A 14,764-nucleotide genomic window follows, 5' to 3' on the forward strand; every position below is an offset into this window, starting at 1 on the left:
TGTAATGTACAGGTACATATACCAGGTAACCTTAGGAACCTGGCCAGATAGTATTTATCTGGAATTAGTGGCCGTTACTTAAACGTTTAAATGATAGGGCAGTTATTGGTGCGAGTCATTTATGTGTGTGTGTTCTTTACAATGGCAGTATATAGTGTACTCCAGTGGATTTCTCACAATGCTTGTTGAGCAATTATTAAAGCAATGAAAATCTTTGGGAACCAGAATGATACTTTATGCATATTGTAAGACTTTTATTTCTTTTATTTAAAGACTTTTATTTCTCTTCTGAAGTTTTTAAAACATTCTTTACCTTCCTCAAAACAAATACTTCTCCTTTGGTATGCTTGCAGAAATTGTAATGAAATGAAGTGAGAAAAAGGACTTGCTTTATATTCCTCAGTTCTGACTGCCTGTTTTTTTGCTCCTGAAGTCTTTTGCTGGGGAAGTTTTTCATACACTGTGATCCTTATTTCAAGACAGGGTATTGTAATTATATTCAAATTTCGGGTAGATTTTTTTTTTTTAATCCTCACCTGAGGAGATTTTTCCATTGATATATTTTTTTTTAGAGAGAGGGAAAGACAGAGAGAATCATCAATGTTAGAGAAACACATTGATTGGTTGACTTCTGCACTAGCCCTGACCAGGGGCCGAGCCAGGGAGGAACCTACAGCCGTGGTACGTGCCCTTGACTGGAATCAAATCCGGGACCCTTCAGTCCACAGGCCAATGCTCTATGCACTGAACCAAACTTGGTAGGGCTGGGGAGATTTTCTTTACAGTTATGAATAATCCTAACTCACAGTGTGAAATAGTCCAAAATATTTGAAAGGGATTAACTTATTCCTTACAGGCGGTTTTTTACTAATGGCAAATCTCTTTCTTCACTTTATCCTGCATTGCAAGAATACACTGTAAAGTCTGTGATTTGATGAGAGAGAGCATCATTGGATGTTCCACAATGTCTCCCCTCCCTACAAACTCAGTACACATTCATTTACCCAAATAAAAATTTTTAAGGTCTTTTTGTGAGAGGTGATAGCCTGGTCGCTGCAACAATATGTTAGTAGAATAACTCGGGAAGTCCATAAACTCAGAGTGAGAGGTTGGATAGTTTGTTTAAATGAATATTGTGATTATTGAATTATTTAGAATGTACTAAGTATGTACCTTATACATTTTTAAAATATTGGAATATAAAATTAAAGACACAGGATTTCTTAGTGTTTTAAAGTCATTATTATATATATTAACTTTTACATTATACTTGACATTTTTAGGGTTTTTGATTTTAGAAGACTTTAAGACATTTAAATTTTCTTTCTGTAAGGGCTTCTTGAAGGTTTGTCAGATATTGCAATATGTGATACTTTATGAGGGTAGTTTTCATATTTATTTCTTACTGATAAATGTCTTAAGATTTTTGTGTACTATTCTGTTAAAATATCATTAGGTGTGTGTTGAAAAGCTTGAGATTGCTGTGTAAGAGACAGGAAATAAATTTCTTATTACCTAATGTTTGAAGTATGAAGTCTCATGGTTATTAATGGAGATGCTGGTACTAGGAAAGTAGAATTTGTAGGAGCTTTTAAAGAAAGCCGCGTATTGTGGAGGAGAAACAGCACTGGGTTTTAAAGCAGTGGAACAAATGGCTGGTGACTGGTATAGAATGGTTTCCTGTGCTTGGTATGCTCAGGGGGGTGTATGTGATGCTTGACCAAGGCCAGAAATGCAAGCTGGCCTCTCATGCAGGCAATTGCAGTGAAAAAGCCAAGCGTTTTAGATTTGACTCTTTGTGGAACTAGAACAATTACCTTTTCAGCTCTGCAGGTGAAATCCTAGAGTTAGTAAACTAACTCTAGATGCTTGCATGGATATAAAATGAGCATTGTTCTGCCAGCTAAACTGCTTCACTAAAAGGAAAAATAGGCCAGAGGAATATTAATTTCTGAGAAGAAAGATCTTCCCTTTTTCTGATTTAGCTTCTCAACCAGTCTAGTATGATTCTGAAAAAAGGTTTAGAATTGATTTTGGAAATTGAAGGAAGCACATATTTATTCCCATTAGGATTAGGGTCACTAGTGATTGTTGCAAGCCAGAATGGAATTAAGATGATTGAGCAGGCAATGTGTAAGGGATTATTTGTGATTAAAGTAGGGTAATTTAAGTCTATGGACTTCAAATTAGTATGTAGAAGTATTAATGGTCAATTTCTTCTTTCTGTTCTCCTATTGTCTCAAAACTGGGGTTGGAGGCTTACATACCTTCTGCTTCCTTCTTCTTTTTAAAGAACTAATACAGTTTTAATGCCTTTCAGTGAATGAGAGAAACATCAGATAGAAATTTCTATCTGATTTTAAAATGTTCTTTTTAGAAATGCCACAGTAACTCCTTTGATTTATGAGTTTAGTACTGCTTAGTAAATAGTCTGTCTTTTAAAACTATCTCCTAAATTTTAAGTTAATAGGATATATTTGATTAACTGATAGATAATAATTTTATATACCTACTTTGCTGATATAGATGCTCAAGTCTTTAAATTATATAGACCATGTATTATTATTATACCTTAAATAAGTGAGAAAACATCTTATGTGCTCAAATTGAAATACTTAACATTGTTAAGATGGCAATATACCCCAAACTGATCTATAGATTCAACATAATTCCTACCAGAATACCAGCTGACTTATTGGTAGAAATTGACAAGTTGATTTTAAAATTCATATGCATTTGCAAGGGACCCAGAGTAGCCAAAACAATGTTAAAAAAGAACAAAGTAGTAGGACTCATATTTCCCAGTTTTAAGACTTACTGTAAAGCAATGGTAATCAAGGTGGTGTCCTCCTGGTACAAGGATAGACACACATAGATCAGTGGAACAGAATAGAGAACCCAGAAATAAATCCATAAAACTGATTATTTGCTACTTGACAGGGTTGCCAGAACCATTCAGTGGCAGCAAGGATATTTTTTTCCACAAGTGGTGCTGGGAGAACTAGATAGCCAGATGTAAAAGAATGAAATTAGGACCATACTTCACACCATATATAAAAATTAACTCAAAATGGGTCAAAAACTTAAACAACTAAGACTATAAAATAAAACTCTTAGGAGAAAATACAGTGATAAAACTTCATGTCCTTAGATTTGACAACAGTTTCTTAGATATGTCACCAAAAACGTGAACAACAAAAGGAAAAATAAATTGGACGTTATCAAAGTTAAAAGTTTTTGCACCTCAACGGACACCATTAAGAAAGTAAAAACACTCACAAAATGGGAGAAAGTGTTTGCATAATTTTATATCTTATAAGCACTTGTATTCAGTATATATCAAGAATTGTTATAACAACAATAAAAAGATAAATTATCCAGTTTAAAAATGGGTAAAGGATCTGAATGGCTATTTCTCCAAATAGAATATATAAATGATCAATAAGCACATGAAAAGATGCTTGACATCATTAATCATCAGGGAAATTAAAACCACAGTGACATACTACTTCACACCAGTTAGGAAGGCTAAAATAAAAAGTCAGATAATAGCAAGTCTTGGTGAGGATGTGGAGAAATCTGAAAATTGCTCCCATTTTTTGGCAGAAATGTAAGGTGGTGTGGCTGATTTGGAAAACAGTGGCAGTCCTCAAGTGTTTTGAGAGATATTCTTTGAAATGTCAGATTTGTTAGATTAAGCATTATTATTACTAGAGGCCCGGTGCATGAAATTCATGAAAGGGGGTTCCCTCAGCCCAGCCTGCACCCTCTCCAATCCTGGACCCCTTGGGGGATGTCCGACTGCCGGTTTAGGCCCGATCCCAGGGATCGGGCCTAAACCGGCAGTCGGACATCCCTCTAATAATCCTGGACCACTGGCTACTAATTGCTCACCTGCCTGCCTGCCTGGTTGCCCCTGACTGCCTCTGCGTGCCAGCCTGATTGCCCCCAACTGCCCCCCACTGCTGGCCAGGTCTCCCCCAACTGCCCACTCCCTGCCGGCCTGGTCACTCCTAACTGTCCCGCCTGCCGGCCTGATCACCCCTTACTGCCCCCCCTGCCAGCCTGGTCACTCCCAACTGCCTCCCCCCCCTGCTGGCCTAGTCGCCCCTCTCTGCCCCCCTGCTGGCCTGGTCACCCCCAACTGCACCCCCCCGTCCCCCCCGCCGGCCTGGTCGCCCCACGCAGCCTGCTTGTTCAGTTGTTTGGTCGTCCCTCACTAACCCCCCTGCAGGCCTGGTCATAGGCAGCTATCTTGTAAGGGCATGAGGGTTAATTTGCATATTACCTCTTTATTATATAGGATTTTTAAAAAATATATTTTTGTTGACTTTCTACAGAAGAAGGGAGAGGGAGAGGGGGAGAGAGAGAGAGAGAGAGAGAGAGAGAAATATGGATATGAAAGAGAAACATTGATCAGCTGCCTCTTGCTGGGGATCAAGCTTGGGTGGCATGTGCCCTGATGCAGAATCAACCAGAGATCTCTTGGTGCATGGGATGATGCTCAACCAAATGAACCACACCAGCCAGGTCAGATTGAGTATTATTAACATTAGGAACCTGCAAATGCCTTGTGTTCACTATTGGTTTGCCTTCAATTAGCCTCTATTAAGGGGTCAATACATATGCTTGAGAAGTTGGGTTTTTTTTTAATCCTCACCCAAGAATATTTTTTTCCATTGACTTTTTTTTTTTTTAGGGAGAGTGGAAGAGAGAGGGAAAGACAGAGAGAAACATCAATGTTAGAGAAACACATTGATTGGTTGCCTACTGCACTAGCTCTGACCAGGGCCTGGGCCAGAGAGGAGCCTGCAACCAAGGTACATGCCCTGTACCGGAATCGAACCGGGGACCCTTTGGCCTACAGGCTGACCCTCTGTCCACTGAGCCAAACCGGCTAGGGCACCCTTGAGAAGTTTTTGATTCTGAGGAGCGGCTATCTAGTTGGCAGAAGTCGATTCTTTGTTTCTTCAGAACACATTATCATGTTTCAAAGGCTGGCAAATGATGCTTTGACAGAATAAGGATGAGAGTATATATATTTTTTAGTTGTGTTTCCTTTTAGTCTTTGGAGCAAATAAAGAATGCTAATGGAGCCTGGCCAGTGTGGCTCAGTGGTTGAGCATTGACCAGGAGGTTACAGTTCGATTCCTGGTCAGGGCACATGCCTGGGTTTCGGGCTTGATTCCCAGTGGCGGGTATGCAGGAGTCAGCCGATTAATGATTCTCTCTGATCATTGGTGTTTTTCTCTCTCCCTCTCTTTTCCTCTCAGAAATCAATAAAATATATATTTTTAAAAAAGAATGTTGATGGAATTTAAAATTGATTTTAGAAATGTACCTTACAATTAAGGTCATGGCAGCATTTAAGTTTGATACCAGTAAATGAATACTGCAGATGATTTCTGCTTAATTTAGAAATATTTTGTGTTCCTTTAGGGTCATTGCCATTTGCAAAGTTGTGCATAATTTGTATTTGTTATTTAAGTTGAGTGCTTTATGACTTGGTTATTATAAGTATGATTTAAAATCATAAGTTTTCTTTTAACCAGAAAGTTTTCATTTCTGGTAACAACGGTCTGTCTCTTCCCTTCCTAAGTCCATAGTTCTCTTTTTCATCATATTAACAGAACAAATATGTTCAAATATTGAATTAGTTTGTTTTATTGCCTGCATGGGTTTAAGATTTCATGGTCTTTCACTGTTTTCTGTTATATTGTTGACTATTTTTCTCTTGTTCACTTTGCTTTAGCCACTGAACTTGCTGGTCCTTGTAATAAGCCAGCTGCTGGCTTTCTCCCCCAAAGTTAATCCTTAAAGGAAAGATCATGAAATATAATAAATAAAAAGAATAATTAGAAAGCCCCAGCGAGGGGGTATTGGTACTGGTGTGTGTGTGTGTGTGTGTGTGTGTGTGTGTGTGTGTGTATCCCATGTGTGAGAGGGATACACCTCACAACCACGGTGGTGGTTGTAGGTTAGTGGGGCTGTGGAAGTAGAACTGCTTGGTGGCGGCGGGGGGTGGGGGGGTGGGGGGGAGTGGGGATTGCCATCTGATCAGGTCTTAATCCTTATCTACCACTGTTGTCTTGACAATTAGTATCTGCCCCTGACTGAGTGATGTGATAGCAGTGACTCATACAGTGGGTGCAAGTGCCCTCAAAAATAAATCATGATAAAGCTACCTCTAAAATTTCTCACCCTTAAACTTCCCTTACTCAAATTCCCTAACCCTCTTTCACCAAACTCTGAGGGAGTGGTGAATTATAATGAAAGCAATGGAAAAACTACAGGACATTGAAAAAAGAAATAGAAGCCGAAACTGGTTTGGCTCAGTGGATAGAGCGTCGGCCTGCGGACTGAAGGGTCCCAGGTTCGATTCCGGTCAAGGGCATGTACCTGGGTTGTGGGCAAATCCCCAGTAGGAGATGTGCAGGAGGCAGCTGATCGATGTTTCTCTCTCATCAATGTTTCTGACTCTCTCCCTTCCTCTCTGTAAAAAAATCAATAAAATATATTTAAAAAGAAAAGAGAGAGATAGAAGAAGATATAAACAAGTGGAAGAATACTAGTATACCGTGTTCATGGATTGGTAGAATCAACATCATTAAAATGTCCATACTACCCAAGGCAATCTACAGATTCAGTGCATTCCTTATTAAAATGCCAATGGCATATTCCATAGAGCTAGAACAAATACTCTAAAAATTTATATGGAATAAAAAAAGACCCAAAATAGCTGCAGCAATTTTGAGAAAGAAAAACAAAGTTGGCCCTAACCGGTTTGGCTCAGTAGGGGGTGTGCAAGAGGCAGCTGAATTGATGTTTCTCTCTCATCGATGTTTCTAACTCTGTATCCCTCTCCCTCTCCCTTCCTCTCTGTAAAAAAATCAATAAAATATATTTAAAAAATAAAAAACAAAGTTGGAGGAATCACAATACCACATTTCAATTTATACTACAAAGCCACCATAAACAAAACAGCCTGGCATAAGAAATGGAACAATATAGAGAACACAGAAATCGATCCAAGTCATTATGCTCAATTAATATTTGACATAGGAGGCAAGAGCATACAGTGGAGTCAAGACAGTCTCTTCAATAAATGGTGTTGGGAAAATTAGACAGATACATGCAAAATAATGAAACTAGACCACCAACTTATATCATACACAAGAATAAACTCAAATAGATAAAAGACTTAAATGTAAGTTGTGAAACCATAAAAATCCTAGAAGAAATCATAGGCAGCAAAATCTCAGATATCTCTCGTAGCAATATGTTTCCTGATATATCTACTAGGGCAAAGGAAAGTAAGGAGAAAATAAAGTGGACTACGTCAAAATGAAAAGCTTCTGGACAGCAAAAGAAATCATCAACAAAATGAAAAGGGAGCCCACTGTATGGGAAAATGTATTCGGCAATGATACATCTGATAAAGGGTTAATATTCAAAATATATAAGGAACTCATACAACTTAACAAAAGGAAGACAAACAATCCAAAAAAAAAATGAGCAAAGGACCTAAATAGACCCATCTCCAAAATGGATATACAGATGGCCAAGAGACATATTAAAAAATGCTCAAAGTCACTAGTAATCTGAGAGATGCAAATCAAAACGACAATGAGGTATCATTTCACACCTCTCAGAATGGTTACCATCAACAAATCAACAAATGACAAGTGCTGGCAAGGATGTGGAGAAAAAGGAACCCTAGGATACTGCCGGGGGGAATGCATACTGGTGCAGCCACTGTGGAAAGTCTTATAGAGTTTCCTCAAAAAATTAAATATTGATCTGCCATTTGACCCTGTGACCCACGTCTAGGATTATATCCTAAGAAACCCAAAGCACCAATCAGAAAGAATGGTTGCACCCTATGTTCACAGCAGCACAATTTACAATAGCTAAGATCTGGAAACAGCCCAAGTGCCCATCAGTAGATGAGTGGATAAAAAAGCTGTGTTACATTTATACCATGGAATATTAATGCAGCAGTAAAAAAAAAAATCTTTTACTTTTTTGAGAAAGCATGGAGGGACCTGGAGAGTATCATGCTAAGTGATGTAAATCAGAAAGACAAGTATCACATGAATGCACTCATGTGGAATCTAATGAACAAAAAAACTAATGAACAGAGTGGATTCAGAGACATGGAACAGAGTGCAGAATCTCAGAAGGAAGGCAGGAGAGGGTGGGTGGGTGGGTGGGTGGGAGGAAATCAACCAAAGAGCTTGAATGAATATATGTATAACCCATGGACACAGACAATAGGGTTCTGAAGGTCTGGGCTGGGGTGAAGGGGCAGGCTAGAGGGAGTCAATGGGGGAAAGTAGGGGACATATGTAATTCTTTCAACAATAAAGAATTATTTTTAAAAAAGAAAGAAAATAAAAGAAATAGTGAAAGGAATGTATCCTTCCCAATGTTACTTTACTTTTCTCTTGGGAATGAGAGTGAATCACTGACCTGAAGAGTTGTTTGGTGAATGTGAAATGATAAACTGTGTTCTTTTGGTTCTTGGGGCTCTTCTCCCTAGGATCCCCTTATACTCCCACTGATTTCTCAGAGCTAAATGAAGCTGATACAGAGTTGGATTGAGCTTTTTCTTTTGTTACATGTGATCCACAGAAAGTAACTCATTCCCATTGATTATGGCCCAAATAAGGAGATAAATGAGAACAGGCATTTCAAAAGTCAAATAACAAAATACATCAAACTGTATTACAGGTAGTACTATATGCAAAGGCAGATGGGGAAAAAAAGAAAGTCTAATACATTTTTTAAAAGATAAGGAAAAATATTAGAAATGCGAAACAAGCATAAAAATGTACTTAAAAGGACCAACTTGAAAAATTAGGTGTGAAAAGTATAAAGAACACAGTGGGATAAAATTAATATGAATTAAGATAAAGGACAAATTAGTGAGTTAAAGGTCGTATATAGGGACTTCTCTTGTAGGAGCAAAGAAACTACAAACTTGGAAGCATAAAAGATAAATATGGAAGATAAGAGTAGAAATTCCTTTCCCTCTAAGATAAGGAATAAGACAAGGATGCAGGCTTTCACCATTTCTATTCAGCATAATATTGGAAGTTCTAGCCAGAGCAAATTAGGCAGAAAAAGAAATAATTGGCATTCAAATTCTAAGGGAAGAAGTAAAATTATCTGTTTTGGAGATGACATGATCTTATAAGTAGAAAACCCTAAAGATTCCACATACGAAAAAACAATTAGGGCTAATAAATCTAGCAACATGGCAGGATACAAAATCAAGAAAAATCAGTTGTACTTCTATATACTAGCAGTGAACAGTTCAAAACGGAAATTAAGAAAATCCCTTTATAATAGCATTAAGGAGAGTAAGATGCTTAGGAATAAATTTAACCAAGGAGGCAAAAAGCTTGTATAGTGTTAGCATATCTTGTTTTATTGTGCTTCACTTTATTGCACTTTCCAGGAACTGTATTTTTACAACTGAAGGTAAGACTCTGCACCAGCAAAAAAAGTATAACTCGCTGAAGGCTCAGATGATGGTTAGCAGTTTTAGTAATAAAGTGTTTTTTAATTAAGGAATGTACATAGTTTTAGACATAATGCTATTGCACACTTAATAGACTACAGTATAGTGTAAACATTTACACTGAGTGCCAGATTATTATGACCGGCCAGATTATTATGACCACCCCATCAGTACAATGACGTGAATTAGTTATGCAAATAATAATAATAATAATAAAACCTTGAGAATATTTGCTTAGGAAGTTTTCAATATTCAGTATTTTTGGAAGTGTCAATGAAGTATTGATGGGGTGTTCATAATAATCTGGCCACTCAGTGTATATGCAATGGAAAACCAAAAAATTCATCTGACTTGCTTCAAGATATTTGTTTTATTGCAGTGGTCTGGAACCATAATTCTGAGGTATGCCTGTACACTGAAAACTACAAAGCATTGCTAAGAGATATGAAAGAATATCTAAATAAATGGAAAGATATCCTATGTTTATGAATTGGAAAACTTAATATTGTTAAGAGGACAGTACCAATCAAAGCCATCTATAGATTCAGTGTAATCCCTGTCAAAATTCCAAGGACATTTTTTGCAACATAGGAAAGTCCATCCTAAAATATATGTGGAATCTCAAGGGACTCCAAATAGCCAAAACAATCTTGAAAGAAGAAAACAGTTGGACTTACACATCTTTATTTCAAAACTTCTACAAAGCTGTAGTAATCAAAGCAGTGTGGTTCTGGCATACACCAGACATAGAGAATCTAGAAATAAACCCTGAAATAATATGGTCAAATGATTTTCCACAAAGATGCTAACCCCATTCAGTGGGGGAAAGTATGAAAGAAGTTACGAGGGGGTAAAGGAAGGGGGTATGAGGAGTGATTGTTTAATGGGTACAAAGTTTCTGATTGGGATGATAATTGTGAATATATTTAACTAGAGGCCCGGTGCACAAAAATTTGTGCACTGGCAGGGTGGGGGTGTCCCTCAACCCCACTTGTGCCCTCTCACAGTCTGGGACCCCTCGGGAGATAACGACCTGCTGGCTTAGGCCCACTCCCGGGTGGCAGAGGGCAGGCCCAATCCCTAGGTGCAGCCCCTGGTCGGGCTCAGAGCAGGGCTGATGGGGGAGTTGGGGCGCCGCCCCCTGTCATGCACAGAGCAGGGCGGATCAGGAGGTTGCGATGCCACCCTCAGTCATGCTCAGGGTAGGGCTGATTGGGGGGTTGGGGCGCCGCCCCCTGTGACACTCAAGGCAGGGTCTATGGGGAGGTTGCGGCGCCATCCCCTGTTGCGCACAGAGCAGGGTGGATCAGGGGGTTGTGGTGCCACCCCTGTCACATACAGAGCCGGCCGATCAGGGGGTTGGGGTGCTCTACCCCCCCCCTACCCCCCCCCCCCCGTCACCCACAGAGCAGGGCCGATCAGGAGGTTGGGACACTCCCCCCTGTCATACTCAGGGCAGGGCCGATGGGGAGGTTGCAGCTCCACCCCGTCACACACAGAGCAGGGCCCTTGTGGGGGTTGGGGCGCCGCACCCTGTCACACACAGAGCAGGGCCGATCAGGGGGTTGGGGAGCTCCCCCCTATCAGGCACAGAGCAGGGCTGATCAGGGGGTTGGGGCGCCTTCCCCTTTCATGAACAGAGCAGGGCAGATAGGGAGGTTGTGGCCCCACCCCCTGTCACACACAGAGCCGCAGGGCGATCAGGGGGTTTGGGTGCTGCCCCCTGTCACGCTGCTCCAGGGGCCAGGAGGCCTCGTGGCTCCGCTGATCCCAGTGCTAGGAGGCCTTGCTGCTCCGCTGATCCCAGTGCTGGGAGGCCTCGCGGCTCCCCTTGACACAGGGACAGTGAGGCCTCGCTGCTCCGCTGATCCTGGTGCCGGGAGGCCTTGTGGCTCCACTGATCCCAGGCCAGGAGGCCTTGCGGCTCTGCTGATCCCGGTGCTGGGAGGCCTCGCTGCTCCGCTGATCCAGGTGCTGGGAGGCATATTACCCTTTTACTATATAGGATAGAGGCCTGGTGCACGGGTGGGTGCCAGCTGGTTTGCCCTGAAGGTTGTCCTGGATCAGGGTGGGGGTCCCGCTTGGGTGCCTGGCCAGCCTGGGTGAGGGGATTATGGCTGTTTGCAGCTGGTCACACCCCCTTCAGGGTGCGGGTCCCCACTGGGGTGCCTGGCCAGCCTGGGGTGAGGGGATGATGGCTGTTTGCTGCTGGTCACACCCCCTTCAGGGTGGGAGTCCCCACTGGGGTGCCTGGCCAGCCTGGATGAGGGGATGATGGTATTTGCAGCTGGTCACACCCCCTTCAGGGTGGGGGTCCCCACTGGGGTGCCTGGCCAGTCTGGGTGAGGGGCTGAGGGCTGTTTTCAGGCTGGCAGGTGACTGAAGCTCCCAACCTCTCCTTTTTTCCTTTTTTTTTTTTTTTTTATTATTCTGGGATTTATTTACCTTCTATGGCTGTCACTGGAGCTGAGAGCTAGCTTTAGCTGTGAGACCTCGGCTGCTGAAAGCAGGTTTCTGGGCTTTGTTTACCTTCTGTATTTGAAACTTTGTTGCGACTCCAGCTCTGAGATCCCGGCAGGTTTCTGGGGTTTTGTTTAGCTTCTATATTTGTAACAATGTTTCTTAGAGAGCAGCTCAGAGCCCAGCAGCGGCAGGCAGGGAACCTTGGCTTCCTCCATCAGTGGAGCAAGCAAGCCTCCGGTTCGCGTCAGTTGCCTGGCTCCCGGCCGCCATCTTGGTTGGCAGTTAATTTGCATATCACCCTGATTAGCCAATGGGAAGGGTAGCGAAGTTACGGCTAATCACCATGTTTCTCTTTTATTAGATAGGATGGCACAGAATTGTACTTTTTAAAATGGTAAATTTTATGTTAAAGAAAGAAGAAAAATTGGGGCTGGGGCTGGGGCTGCTGCTTGTTAAATGGGGTCAGGAGTGCCAGCAGTTCCCATGTGGTTGGAGAATCTAGACCAGCCGTGGGCAAACTACGACCCGCGGGCCGGATCCGGCCCTTTTGAAATGAATAAAACTAAAAAAAAAAAAGACCGTACCCTTTTATGTAATGATGTTTACTTTGAATTTATATTAGTTCACACAAACACTCCATCCATGCTTTTGTTCCGGCCCTCCGGTCCAGTTTAAGAACCCATTGTGGCCCTAGAGTCAAAAAGTTTGCCCACCCCTGATCTAGACATTGAGAGTAATTTCTGAACATGTTAGAAAAGGAGATTATGATAAAAGGTTGGGGTATCTGATTATTGATTTGAGAAGTGATATTCCAGATAAAATCTGGAATGTGTAACCCTTAGGGAATTTGAGCTTGGGAGACAGCAAAATTCAAATTCTAGCCTTGTCATTTTTTTTTTAGCCCTGTCATTTTATCATATAACTAAAGCTTTCTGAACTTTTGTCTGTTTTGTATTTGTTAAAAAACCTATAGTAATTAAGATTATTGATTAAGTGACTGGTAAAAAACCCACAAACTAGAAGTGCTAACACATAGGTAGTTAACTTAAAATAACAAAAATAAAGGAGAAATATTTGAGGAAATAATAGAGATTGATTCTCCAGAATTAAAAAGAGATGAGAGATCTCATATTGAAAAAGCCTAAATAGGATACCAAATAGAGTTAAAAAAAACACCTCCATCTAGACATATTATAGTGAAATTTAAGATTGTCAGAGAAAGAGAAAAGTCTAAAGCTTACCCAAAAGAATAAATAATATTATTAAGGAACAAGATTCAAATTGACATCACTCTTTTAAACAGCAATATAGACTACTAGAGGCCTGGTGCACGAAATTCATGGACGGGGTGTGGGAAGGGGAAGGGTGTCCCCTCAGCCCGGCCTGCACCCTCTCGCAATCCGCGACCCTTTGGGGGATGTCCGACTGCCGGTTTAGGCCCAGGATTAGGCAGTCGGACATCCCTCTCGCAATCTGGGACTGCTGGCTCCTAACTGCTCGCCTGCCTGCCTGCCTGATTGCCCCAAATCACTCGCCTGCCTGTCTGATCGCCCCTGACCATTCGCCTGCCTGCCTGATCACCCCTAACGGCCTCTGCCTGCCTGATCGCCCCTAACCACTCTGCCTGATCAGCCCTAACTACCTCTGCCTTGGCCCCCGCTGCATGGCTTTGTCTGGAATGACGTCTGGCTATCTGGTCTAATTAGTATATTATGCTCTTATTATTATAGATAAGAAGATGATAGAGTAATATATTTTGAGTATTGAAAAGATTATTGAAAGAAAATAACTTTAAACCCTGAATTCAACCAACTGTTGTTCAAGTAGAAGAGCATGATTAAAATATTCTCCAATGTATTGAATATTAAAATGTTCTCAAGATATTGAACAGCCATACAGAGTCCAACAGGGGGAACATTTCTGAGGAAGAACGCAGATGAGTAGAGAAATCTAGCAGATCCTATTAGATGTGTAATGTACACATGTAAGATGTGTAAAGAATGACCAAGTACCAAAGTAAAGATTGTTGTCTAAAAAATGAGCCAGGTTAAAGAAAAGAAATAGAGGAAGTATATCAATAACACATGATGAAGATTGGGTAGAAGGGCGATCAGGGACATGAGGGCATGGTAAAGTTCTTGGCTTGATAAAAGGTAAAACATTTTAGTTACCAATAGAAAGAATGTAAAAAGAAGTTCAGAAAAAGCAATGGACAAATTGAAATAATAAAGTCAGTTAAAAGGCAGAGATTGATGACTTAAAAAAATCCAATATGTTTGTTTATAAGAAATAACCTAAATCATAATATAAAGTCATATAGGTGGAGGGACATGGATCAGATGTATATGAAAATATCTGAAAATTGAGCATACTAACAAAGCATTTGCTTATGAGGGTGTTATATCTATCGATAGTTATATTAGAAATTAAAACTGAAAATTAAAAAAAACTTGTTTAAAAATAGCAATAATATACCCCTCGTATGTTAACATAAGTAACATTTTAATGAAAAATAACTATTGTACTAAACAGCAAAGGAATTTAGTGGGAAGAGTAATAGTATTTTATGCATTTTCATAAATTTCTTTAACCATCTGATTTAATAAAACATACTTAGAGTCTGTTATCTGCTTTTGCATTCACTCTGTTGCAATATGTTGTTTTGATTGGGGTACATGAGGAGAATCCTAGGCCTTGTAGATCTTTTGAAACAGTCTGGGGAACCCTCGGGAGTCACACTTTGAAAATTGCTTTTTCTGTACAAATTTCTTTGCT

At 40.6% G+C, this 14,764-nt stretch overlaps 1 protein-coding gene across 4 annotated transcripts in view; it reads left to right on the forward strand.

The window, feature by feature from the left end:
• Positions 1-14,764, forward strand: part of EPB41L5 (erythrocyte membrane protein band 4.1 like 5) — a 169,841-nt gene that overhangs the window by 11,858 nt on the left and 143,219 nt on the right. The window lies entirely within an intron of this gene.

This window comes from Myotis yumanensis, unplaced genomic scaffold (assembly GCF_028538775.1).
Source record: "Myotis yumanensis isolate MYYU_CA2020_CCGP unplaced genomic scaffold, mMyoYum1.0.hap1 SCAF_8, whole genome shotgun sequence".
In the NCBI taxonomy this organism is placed as follows: domain Eukaryota; kingdom Metazoa; phylum Chordata; class Mammalia; order Chiroptera; family Vespertilionidae; genus Myotis; species Myotis yumanensis.